Source organism: Hyaena hyaena, unplaced genomic scaffold (assembly GCF_003009895.1).
Source record: "Hyaena hyaena isolate Hyena2069 unplaced genomic scaffold, ASM300989v1 scaffold_480, whole genome shotgun sequence".
NCBI classification, from domain to species: domain Eukaryota; kingdom Metazoa; phylum Chordata; class Mammalia; order Carnivora; family Hyaenidae; genus Hyaena; species Hyaena hyaena.
In genome coordinates this window covers 1,163,220-1,175,214 of record NW_024081108.1, presented here as the reverse complement: position 1 = coordinate 1,175,214, position 11,995 = coordinate 1,163,220, and positions in this window count along the sequence as shown.

Below are 11,995 nucleotides of genomic sequence, written 5' to 3'. Positions count from 1 at the left end.
AGACAGCGTGAGCAGGGAAGGGTCAGAGAGAGAGGGAGTCACAGACTCTGAAACAGCCTCCAGGCTCTGAGCTGGCAGTCAGCACAGAGCCCCATGCGGGGCTCGAACCCACGAACCGCGAGATCATGACCTAAGCGAAAGTCGGACGCTTAACCGACTAAGCCACCCGGGCGCCCCAATATCTTGCTGTTTTAAATTGGGCACAGGTGACTCTAGTCTTGGGCCCCCAAAGCTATAACATTGTAACATATTTAAGAGCACACTCTCCAGGGCTCCTGGGTGGCTCAGTTGGTTGAATGTCTGACTTCAGCTCAGGTCATGATCTCAGGTTTGTAAGTTCGGGCCCCACGTCGGTCTCTGTGCTGACAAACAGCTTAGAGCCTGGAGCCTGCTTCAGGTTCTCTGTTTCCCTCTCTCTCTGCCCCTCCCCTGCTCATGCTTTTCCTCTCTCTGTCTCTCAAAACTAAAGAAATGTTTCAAAAAGTTAAAAAAAAAAAAAAAAGAACACACTCGCCAAGACAAGTAAGATGAGAGATAGAAAAGAGAAAATCTTCCGTGTAAGCCACATGTTATGCCACATAGGGATTTGCCCCTGTCCCCAGATGCCCCCTTTCTTCCTGGCTAATTCCTGGTATCTTTGGTGTTCTTTACTGCCAGATGCCATTATTTGAGACCATCTCAATCCATTAAATAGATAGTAATAAATTGGAATATTAGAAGAAAAGAGGTCAAGGTCTTGGTTCCTTTCCACCCAGGAGGCTCCTTGTTTTCTAAGAAAATTTGCATATGAAGAAGCATTGGGAAGGGCGGCCTTTGTCAAGCCACAAAATAAAGGGTTAGGGATGCTTGTGTTCTTACATTTACATAACTGAAAGCAGCCACTAGGGTGATTCTTCTCAAAAAAAAAAATGTGCTCTAAAGAGAAATTTTGTCTGTACTTAGGGTAGTCGCTGGCAATTTTTAAATTTGTTAAAATAAATGTCAAGTTCTACCTAAACAAGCAACACATCACACTTCTTTGTTCCACTCTCAGTGGTGAGGTGTTTTAATCACTTTGAATTACACCTTGCTTTTAGTTTCTTGAACCAACTAAATTGAACCCCCTACCCCATTTGCAGGGTATTAGTTGTAGGTTTATCTCAACAACCTAGGCTTAGAAATCTTTGAACCACCTGTAATTTTCTTTCGCCTGAGAATCTTCTAATCACTTATTTTCCTTTCTTACCTATCCAGACTTTGTGCCCTCATGTAAGTATCATACCAATTTCATCAGCTTGGATGTTATTTATTTTGCAGATGTTAGAAATAAGCCCATCAACCCAGTCAAAGGTGGGACACGGAGACTCGGAGTCCACTGAAATGAGGCTTTAATCAACGTTCTTGCCAAGAGTGTGTGTCTGATGGACAGGCACACTCAGGGCAGTTACAACAATTTATCCTCTGGCATGCAAGTCCCTCCCCTGGTTCCTCACTGGTTGAGTACTACAGAGATTACAGCCTTACCCAGAAGTCGCCTATGCCCATGTAAGGCAAAACGTAGTCTGATTGAAACAATGTACACTCCCTGAGGTGGGACAGAGACTTTTAGTAGCTCCTCCCTTTGTTCTTTGGCGTATGCTTATTGCAAAGCCCCTGAAAATAAGCCCGTGAAACTAAGCCCTTGAAAGGGAGAGGGGAAGAAGAACCAGGAAGTGAATTGTCTATGAGTTTGGGACTCCACTGGGCGAGGGGCGGGGGAGGGGTTCATACATATTTCCAATATGTTGTAAACCTATTGTTAATAAGACAGCACAGCTTTTATTTGGTATTTCTGAAAATGAATAATCTCCCTTACTTCCCAGATATTCTTCTCCTAGACAGCAGAGAGCTATTCTCTCTCTTCATTTCAAACCTACAGAATTGACGACCGTTACATTCTATAGATGTGTTTTTCATCACACAAGACATCTCTGTTAGTCTCCCAGTGTATAACATTCCTCTATTACTCCTTAAAAGTCTTTTGAGCAATCTTGAGTCTTCAGTCTTTGTTTGCTATTTCTTCACAACCTTTGGTATGCTACAATATACACATAATCACAAAAATTTCAAACACAATGGATGTGTAAAACATGGAAGTCTCTGCATGATCCCCCTCCCCCCACACACACACACATTTCCCAGAAATAACTATTGTTAATACATTGATATGTATCCCTCTGGGTATTTTCATATCATTGTTCTTTCAAAATATGCTCAGTTTTACTCTATTATTAAAGTTTATTCATCTTATAATATTTAGGTTGGTTAATCTGGTTAATTACTCATCTATGATCTTAATTAAGCTTTTTTGTTTTTCTTTTACACTAAACACTCCTTTCTCAGCAGCACATCACTCCTTCCACTTTTCAGTAACCCACCCTTCCCTCTCCTCCAACTCTCTGACTCACACCGAAGTTACATTGTTACAAATTCTATCCCTTCCCCAGGCAGAGTTGACTGGTCCAAAAGGAGTATATAACTTAAGTCAGGCCAGACATAACATCCCACCCTTGCTGGACTTCATCAATGGGTCTAGAGGTGGGCACCTGACTTAGAACTAACTCTTCCTTCCCTGGGATTACTTTAGCATAGGACCATGGGAGTTGGTGCTATTATGGTGGCAAGTCCTACAGTATGACAGTGACCTGTGGAGTTTTTGGCGGCCATGTCTACAATTTGGAGACAGTTTGCAGTGAGAGAGAATGAAGCAGACATGCAGAGCACAAATAAGAGACAGGGGAAGTTTTGAAGTCACTCAAATTCCCTATTCCTGAGACTTAGCTTCACTCTGGTCTTTTCTAAGTTCTTCCAATTAAAAGAGACTCTCAGGTAATTTCCCTCTTTTTGCTTACGCTAGGTCCCTAAATAACAAATTCTCTTTAGTTTAACGATACTCCCATTTCATCCCTACTGTCTCTGAAACATTTCTTTGTTTTAACAAAACAAAACATTTTGAAGTATGTCATTGAGGTTACCCAGAGTGTTCTGAACTTTATTTTCACCAATAGGTTCCTCAAAACTTGTAAATATGGTATGTTATTTCTTCAGGGAACACTCATGAAGCATTAACTGGATCAGACTTTCAGTACATTTTCCTTGTTACCAGTGAATGGATGAAAACATGCAGTGAGCAGAAACACAATCAGGATAATATCATGTTCTTTGAGTTAGAAATCACCAAGACTGGAGGCACTTGGATGGCTCAGTTGGTTGAGCTTCTGACTTTGGCTTAGGTCATGATCTCACGGTTTGTGAGTTTGAGCCCCACATTGGGCTTGCTGTTGTCAGTGTGGAGCCTACTTCTGATCCTCTATCCCCCTTTCTCTGCTCCTTCCTCTGCTCCCCCCCCATTTGTGCTTTCTCAAAAGTAAATAAACACTTTTTTTTTTTTTTAAAAAGGAAATCACCAAGACTGGGGTGCCTGGCTGGCTCATTTGGTGGAGCATGCAACTCTTGATCTCAGGATTGTGAGTACAAGCCCCACATTGGGTGTAGAGACTGCTGAAAAATAAAATCTTTAAAAGGAAAAAAGAAGGGTACCTGAGTGGCTCAGCCAGTTAAGCATTTGACTCTTGATTTCAGCTCAGGTCATGATCACATTTCATGGGTTCAAGCCATGTGTTGGGCTCTGCGCTGACAGTGCTTGGGATTCTCTGTTTCTCTCTCTTCCCCTCCCCTCCTCTCTCTCTCTCTCTCAAAATAAATAAAATAAACATTTTTAAAATTTTTTAAAAATTAAAAAAAGAAATCACCAAGACTGATTTAAGTAAGAGTCATGCAAACATAGTCCCTCATCTTATACAACTGTAATGTTCATAGTTTAAAGCACATTTTTTTATCAATACTATTCACAATCTCTTGATAAATTACATGGTGTATTAATTACGAGTATTCAAGCTAGTAATTCCATTTGGCAGGTTCTGACAGAGTTCCTTAACGTTAATTTCTTGAAAATTTTCTTGAAGCTGGCAAAGGGTCATAATTTTAAATCAGAAAAGATCACTAACCCTTATTAGTTACATATGACCAACAATATATAAGAGGATTTTTAGAGGTTCGATCTCTAGGACTGCAGGGGAGGGTTGGAGAAAAGTGTGATCTAGGAGGAATACAAAAGGGGTTGCAACAATATCTACAACTCTTAAAATTGTTTTATTAAGTAATCTTTATGCCCAATGTGGGGCTTAAACTCATGAATCCAAGATCAAGGGTCACATTTTCTACTAACTGAGCCACCAGGTGCCCCTGTGACACTTTATTTTAAAAATAAAACATCTGGGGAAAAAACAGCTGGTTAAAATTTGAGGAGGCTGGTTATTAAGAGTCTAACTCTAAGCTGGTGAGTCCCAGATATTATTTTTAGCTATTCGAATGTCACTGTGCTTGTTAATTTTGTGTGTCAACTTGACTAGGCTAAAGGACGCCCCAATAACTGGTAAGTCATTTTTTTGTCTGTGTGTATCCGTGAGGGTGTTTCTGGAAGGGATTAGCATTTGACTGATAGACTGAGTAAGATTGCCCAATGTGGTTGGGCATCATCCAATCCACAAAGGATCTGAATAGAGCAAATAGATGGAGGAAGGGTGAATTTTTTCTCTGTTTGAGTGGGGACATCTATCTTCTCCTGTCCTTGGACATCAGTGTTCCTGGCTCTCCAGTCTTTGTACTTACACTAGAGCTTACACCATTGGCTCTCCTGGTTCTCAGGCCTTCAGACTCAGACTAATTGTACCACTGGCTTTCCTGATTCTCTAGCCTGCAGACAACAGATTGTGAGTCTTCCTGGCTTCCATAATTGCATAAGCCAATTCCTATTCCTATAAGTCATGTGCACAGGATATGTATACAGATACATATCCTATAGTAGGATATTATTCTGTTTTGTTCTGTTTCTTTGGAGAACCCTAGTACAGTCATTTAGGGTCACTTAATGGGAAGGTCTTGTCCTAGCAGCCAGAGCTAGAATTTAGTCATGGGATTCGGAGACTATGGGGTCAGTTTGTTTAAATGCTGAGTTTTTTTAAATCTATTCTCAATCCAAAAAATAGCAGCAACATTATAAATAACATAAAGTATAATTTCAGGATTTTAGCATTTCCAAATATAGAAATGAGTAAGCCACCCATCTAAGTATAATGATAAAACACACTATTATCCTAAAAAGCAATAATAATCCTGTGGTTTGGGACATATGAGTTCGTTATACAGCAATTTAGAAAAAAAATGTGGAAATCACAGCTTAAGTTGCGAGATATATCACATTGCAATTTAATATTTTTCACCCTTTGATTTACATATTTAGCTTAATACACTTCCTCAGGGTTTTATGACAAATTATGCCATTATATCTTTTCCAATTTATTCATAAATTATGATTCAATCATGAACTTCTCCAGGCCTCTTCAATGGCTGGCACATACTTGAAACAAATATTTCATTTGAAATGTACTAAATATAGGTGTTCTACTTATATATCAAAGTACACCTGCCCAAAATTTCAAACTATTATCTACGTAGGTTGCTTGTTGCTTGTTGTACATTCTGGGGAGTACACTCTGACACAGAGCTGGGGACAGTGAGCCATTCGTTAAAGGCAAATCTCGGTGGGTCACCATTGTGTTGACAGTAGTTTATCCCCTGTGCTGCTCAGATCCACTTCTTTTTAAGTAACTTGTTTTTTCTAATTGAAACATAGTTGACACACATTACATTCGTTTCAGGTGTACAGACCCACTTCTTCACATATATTCGGGAACACCTCCTCCCAGAGCCCAGTGAACCTGTTTTCCAAGGGAAATTTGGAAGTGGGAGATACGTGGGAGGAATCGCAGATACCACCACAGCAGCTGACGTCAGGTCTGTAGCTGAGTCCCACCATTTCCTTTCCTCACTATCCACTTAAGATTCTCCTCACCCTTAGAGAGCACCTGTGGTGGTCTCAGTAGTTTGCCCCATGGTTTGGCCCAGGTCCTTATCCAATGAGTCTGGTTCCCAGGGTGCCATGCCTTCCTTTGTCCACGTGCCTTCAAAATTAGTCAAGGCAGCCCTAGGAGGCACTCAGGTGGATCTCCTGGGTACCAAGCATCTCCTCCCTGCCTCCACTGCCTGATAGCAGTTACACTTCTTCCTGTCTGGCAGGGTCAATGGATTCTGACAGAATGATGAATGCTCTTTTTGTCTGCCAAGTTGGAGCTTGACAGTGGCAGGAACTAGATCAGCCTTGGTGAGTGAGTTCATCTTTGGTGGGCCTTGTACAGCCTCCATTCACTGCCACCTGGGTGTTCTGTTCATGCATCCATTGCGCAACCGCTGAGGTAGCTCATGACAGAGGCTGGCCAGCATCAAGTGGCCAAGCCATTTTGGCTTCTTGGTAGTTTCGAGTCTCTTCCATGGTGGATGCTCTCTGGGGGACATTAACATGTGACGCAGGGACCCTCATACTTATATTCACAAATGTTTATCTACATGTTCTACCCCAGATCTGTTTGGCTCTAATCTTCTAGTATTTCTTTTTTCAGGCCCCTTTCTAAGAGGCTGAGCCATTGACCACTGATATGGGTTTTTATACATTCTATCCCTGGGCCACTTGTTTTCCACACAAATCAGAGGACCCAGTACCTCTGTGCTCATTGGAGGAATTTCATTCACCAGTGACTTTTATTTTTAAATTTTTATTTTATAATTATTTTAATGAAAAAAATTATTTTTAACATTTATATATTTTTGAGACAGAGAGACAGAACACGAGCTGGGGAGGGGCAGAGAGAGAGGGAGACACAGAATCTGAAGCAGGCTCCAGCCTCTGAGCTGTCAGAACTGAGCCCGATACAGGGCTTGAACCCACGGACCGTGAGATCGTGACCTGTGCCGAAGTCGGACACCCAACCAACAGAGGCACACAGGCGCCTCTATATTTATTTATTTTTGAGAGAGAGGGAGTGCTCGAGTTGGGGAGGGGCTGAGAGAGAGATGAGACAGAGGATCTGAAGCTGGCTCTGTGCTAAAAGCAGAGAGTCTGACGTGGGGCTCAAACTTATAAACAGTGAGATCATGACCTGAGCTGAAGTGGGATGCCTCATCAATGGACACTTGGACTGCTTGCATATCTTGGCTCTCGTAAGTAATGCTGCTATAAACATGGGGAATCCATGTATCCCTTTAAATTAGTGGTTTTGTATCCCCCCACCCCTTTTTTATGTGGGCTCTACACCCACATGGGGCTTGAACTCATGACCTGAGATCAAGAGTCACATGCTCTACCAATTGAGCCAGCTAGGCAAACCAGTGTTTTTGCATTCTTTAGGTAAACACCCCAGTAGTGGGATTGCTGGATCATAGGGTAATTCTATTTTTAACTTTTTGAGTAACCTCTGTACTGTCTTCCATAATGGCTGCACCAGTTTGTATGGCCACAAACAGTGCAAGAAGGTTCCTCTTTTTCCACATCCTCACCAACATCTGTTGTTTCCTGTGTTTTTTATTTTAGTCATTCCAACAGGTATGAGGTGATATCTCACTGTAGTTTTGATGTGTATTTATCTGGTGATAAGTGATGATGCGCATCTTTTCATGTGTCTATTTGTCATCTGTATGTCTTTGGAGAAATATTTATTCATGTCTTCTTCCCACTGTTTAATTGGATTATTTGTTTTTTAAGTGTTGAAGTTTACCAGTTTTTAAAAATATATTTTGGATACTAACCCTTTATCAAATATGTCATTTGCAAATATCTTCTCCCATTAAGTAGATTGCCTTTTAGCTCTGTGGATGGTTTTCTTTGCTGTGCAGAAGCTTTTTATTTTGATATAGTCCCAATAGTTTATTTTTGCTTTTGTTTCCCTTGCCTTCAGGGGATGTCTAGAAAAAAGTTACTATAGCTGGTGTCAGAGAAATTACTGTCTGTGCTCTCTTCCAGAATTTTTATGGATTCAGGCCTTACATTTAGGCCTTTAGTCCATTTTTAATTTATTCTTGTGTTTAGTGTAAGAAACTGGTCCAGTTTCATTCTTTTGCCTGTTGCTGTCCAGTTTTCCCAACACCATTTGTTGAAAAGACTGTCTTTTGCCCATTGGATATTCTTTCCAGCTTTGTTGAAGATTAATTGGCCATATAATTGTGGGTTTATTTCTGGACTTTCTATTCTTTTCTGTTGACCTATGTGTCTATTTTTGTGCCAGTACCTTATTGTTTTGATTCTATAGTAATACAACTTGAAGTCAGAAATTGTGATACTTCCAGTTTTGTTTTCTTTCTCAAGATTGCTTTGGCTATTTGGGTCTTTTGTGGTTCCATATAAATTATAGTATTGTTATTCTAGTTCTGTGAAAAATGCTTTTGGTATTTTGATTGCATTAAATGTGAAGATTGTTTCGGGTGGGATAGACATTTTAATAGTATTTGTTCTTCCAATCTATGAGCATGAAATGTCTTTCATTTCTTTGTGTCATCTTCAATTTCTTCCATCACTGTTTTATAGTTTCCAGAGTATAGGTCTTTCACCTCTTTGGTTAGGTTCATTCCTAGGTATCTTATTTCTGGCACTTACCAGTGTTTAAGGCCACACCCATGTGGGACTGCAGTGAACTTCTATTTTCAGCTTGCACCCACTTATTGAGTGGACCCAGCCATGACTCAAATTTAAGCTTTCCTCCTCCACCATGGGCAAGTACTCCCCTTGTATCAGGGATTAATGGCATGCCAGAAATTGTTTTTAAAAGGAGTAAAATTCTCTGCTGCAAATGTCATTGCCTTTCTCTGGAATCCCAGAGGCTTACATTGTGATTATCCTACTGCAGCTTGCCCAAAGTTCCACATGGCATCTTTTACCACTACTGATACTTCTAACATCATAGGTCTTTTAGTTCAGTGGTCCAAAGGGCAGGACTGTTTGCACCATAATCTGGTCCTCCTCTAGAACACTTTCTCCTCTGGGCCCTATTCAAAGCTAGCAGCCTTTATCACTTCATCCCAAAAGCAGAATATGCTGCCTTCGGAATCAGAAGAAGCATGTATCTGATGTTATGCTTTCTTTTTCGTTGCAGTGTGAGATGCAATAATTAGTCCCTTAGTTTGGATGAGATACCTTGGCATGCCACTGGCCATCGAACCCCTAAAAATTGTATCGACATGTCAGGCTCCTGAATCTTAGTAGGATTTATCTTCTACCATTTGGTGCTTACATGTCCTATCAAAATATCCAATGTGCTAGCCCATTTGCTCATCCAGTTTGATTAGAATGACGTCACTGATACAGCAGGTAAATGTGAGATTCTGCCAGATGTCCATTCAAGCCTCATGGGGCTATATTATGACAGAGGCATATAATATACTGTATTATAACATAGCCTGAGGGCAAAATTATAAATGTATATATCCTGTCCATGTAAATACAGTCTTTCTTCTTTCCAATCCACATTTTGGATATGGATGGAAAAGGAATTTCAGCAAATTAATGGATATATATGGTGTGCTGTGGCCATATTAATCTGCTATAGCAAAGATATGTTTGGTAGAGCAGCAGCAAATAGGGCTTCTAGTTAGTTGAGTTTCAAAGGTCTAATATGATTTTGGTGGGGGAGGGGAATCTATGCAGTTTTTAAATGAGCAAGACTTGCAGATTAAATCGAGATATATTGCAGACCACCATCTTTGCACCTTTTTGAGTTTTAGGAGCGGTAGTACCATTGTTCCCAGAAATATACTGCTTCTGGCTTATTATCTTAACTGGAGTCAGTGGGGAAAGAGGAGCCGTTTCAGAGGTTTTCACTTGTTCTTGACTACTATGAAATCTTTTCTCCCAAGAACCAAAATTCCGACTTCCAAGTATGACTATTCCAGTTATATATTCAAGGAATGGTAAAATAACCACCAGGTGGCTTTCTTAATACAGTGGATTTACTGCAAGCTAGACCCTAACCAGGAATTACTTGAATTCTGTATGCCCTCATTCTAAGAGAAGAGCCAAGATGATGTTTCAAGGCTCTGAGTATCAATGTAAAGTCAGACATGAGTCTAACAATATTAGAAATACTCAGGTATTACCTTTTCCAAGGTGTACAATTACCCGAATAAATGGCCATAGATCCATTTGAGGAAGAACTAGGAAAACCATTTCCCCATTATTGTACATGGTTCCTTTCTCTCGGGCATCCAACGTCTTCAGTCAATAGATTTGGAGTCTGAAAACTGTCACAGGTCCAGAAATTGGGCAAAAGATTGTGATGAGTATATTTATTTTGGTGAACACTGAGAAGCGTATACAATTGTTAAATCATTATATTGTACACCTGAAACTACTATAGTAGTGTATGTTAATCATAATTGGATTAAATAATTGTGATATTTTATCGATACAACTGCCTATTATTAGGCTTTCCTATTAGCCATCATAATTTTTTGACAGTACAAATCAAATAGTGCCCTTGTTGGCTGCTGTTTTACACCTAAAGACTTCATGTCTTATTAACTGTTAACAGAACTATAATTCTCAGGGACAGGCCCTATTGGCTGCTACACACTTTTTTAAAAGAAATTTAAGTCTTTTTTTTCTTTTAGTTTATTTTGAGACAGAGAAAGGCAGAGAGACAGAAAAAGCACAAGCAGGGGAGGGGCAGAGAGAAGGGGAGACAGAATCCCAAGCAGGGTCCACACCGTCAGTGCACAGCCCAATGCAGAGCTTGAACTCACAAACCGCGAGATCATGACCTGCGCTGAGATCAAGAGTCAGATGCTTAACAGACTGTGCCACCCAGGTGCCCCTAAACACTTTTCAGTTATCACAAATATTCTTGTCAATCCTTATTGATTCAAAGATTATCTAGATGAAGATCTTACAAGTGTTTATTACACCGTTTCAACATTTTGTAAACTTAAAGATTTCTAAAATAAAAAGTAGGGTAGAAACCAGTGATAAAAATTATTAACATTATATTCTCTTAATTATTTTTAGCACTCATTGCTGATGAGCTTGTGTGACCTGCCATGTCAACATAACACTTTTGGAGAGCAGTGTGAATTCCAATATGTATAAAGAGTAAACGTTTTGTTTATATTGTATACACTGTTCAATTCCATTGCTGAAAATTCATCCTGAAAGAATCATCTAAAGTATGAAAAAAAAACCATTCTCATGAACGTATGTATTATTCATAGTAGGAGAAAAGTGGAAATAACCTGAATGTATAACTGTGGGGAATTGGGTAAGAGAATTGTAATATACCTACTCAGTGGAATATTCTGAAGCCACTAGTGTTACCAATGTTGTGATGCACTAAGGATGACAGTATTACTTACACAGTATTTCTGGCCAAAATGCAGAAACCCAAAAATGTTGTATCCACATAAAAAGATCACAACAACCTTATCAGCTCAGCACTGAGTGTCAAATTGTGGTAAGAAAACAATCCAATAAACCCAATTAAGGGATATTCTTCAAACCTACTGTCCTTTATTTTTTAGAGTATCAATGTCTCAAAAGGCAAAGAAAAACTGAGACATTGTTCCAGATTAAAGAAACCTGAAGGGACATCACAACTAATGTAATGCATGATCCTGGATGGGGCTGGGGTCGGGGGGGATGGGGAACAATTCTATGAAAGTAATTATTGGAAGAATTGGCAAAACTCAAATATCAATTATATGTTTTAGATAAAAGTATTGAATCAATATTACATTTCCTGATTACATTAATTATATGGCTCTGTAAGAAAATGTCTTTATACTTAGAGGGAATGTGCTGAACTATTTAGAGGTTATTATATCTGCATCATGTTTTTGAATGGCTCAGAAATAATGAAAGATTGAAAACCAAGCAACATGTTAATGATTGGTGAATTTAGAAAGATTTGTGGGAGTTTACTGTTGCAACGATTCTGTAAGTTTGATAATTTTTCAAAATAAAACGTTTAAAAATGTTCTCCAGTCTGTAACCAATGTTGAATTTGAAAAATTTGCAATAAAATAACATGTGAAAAAATGC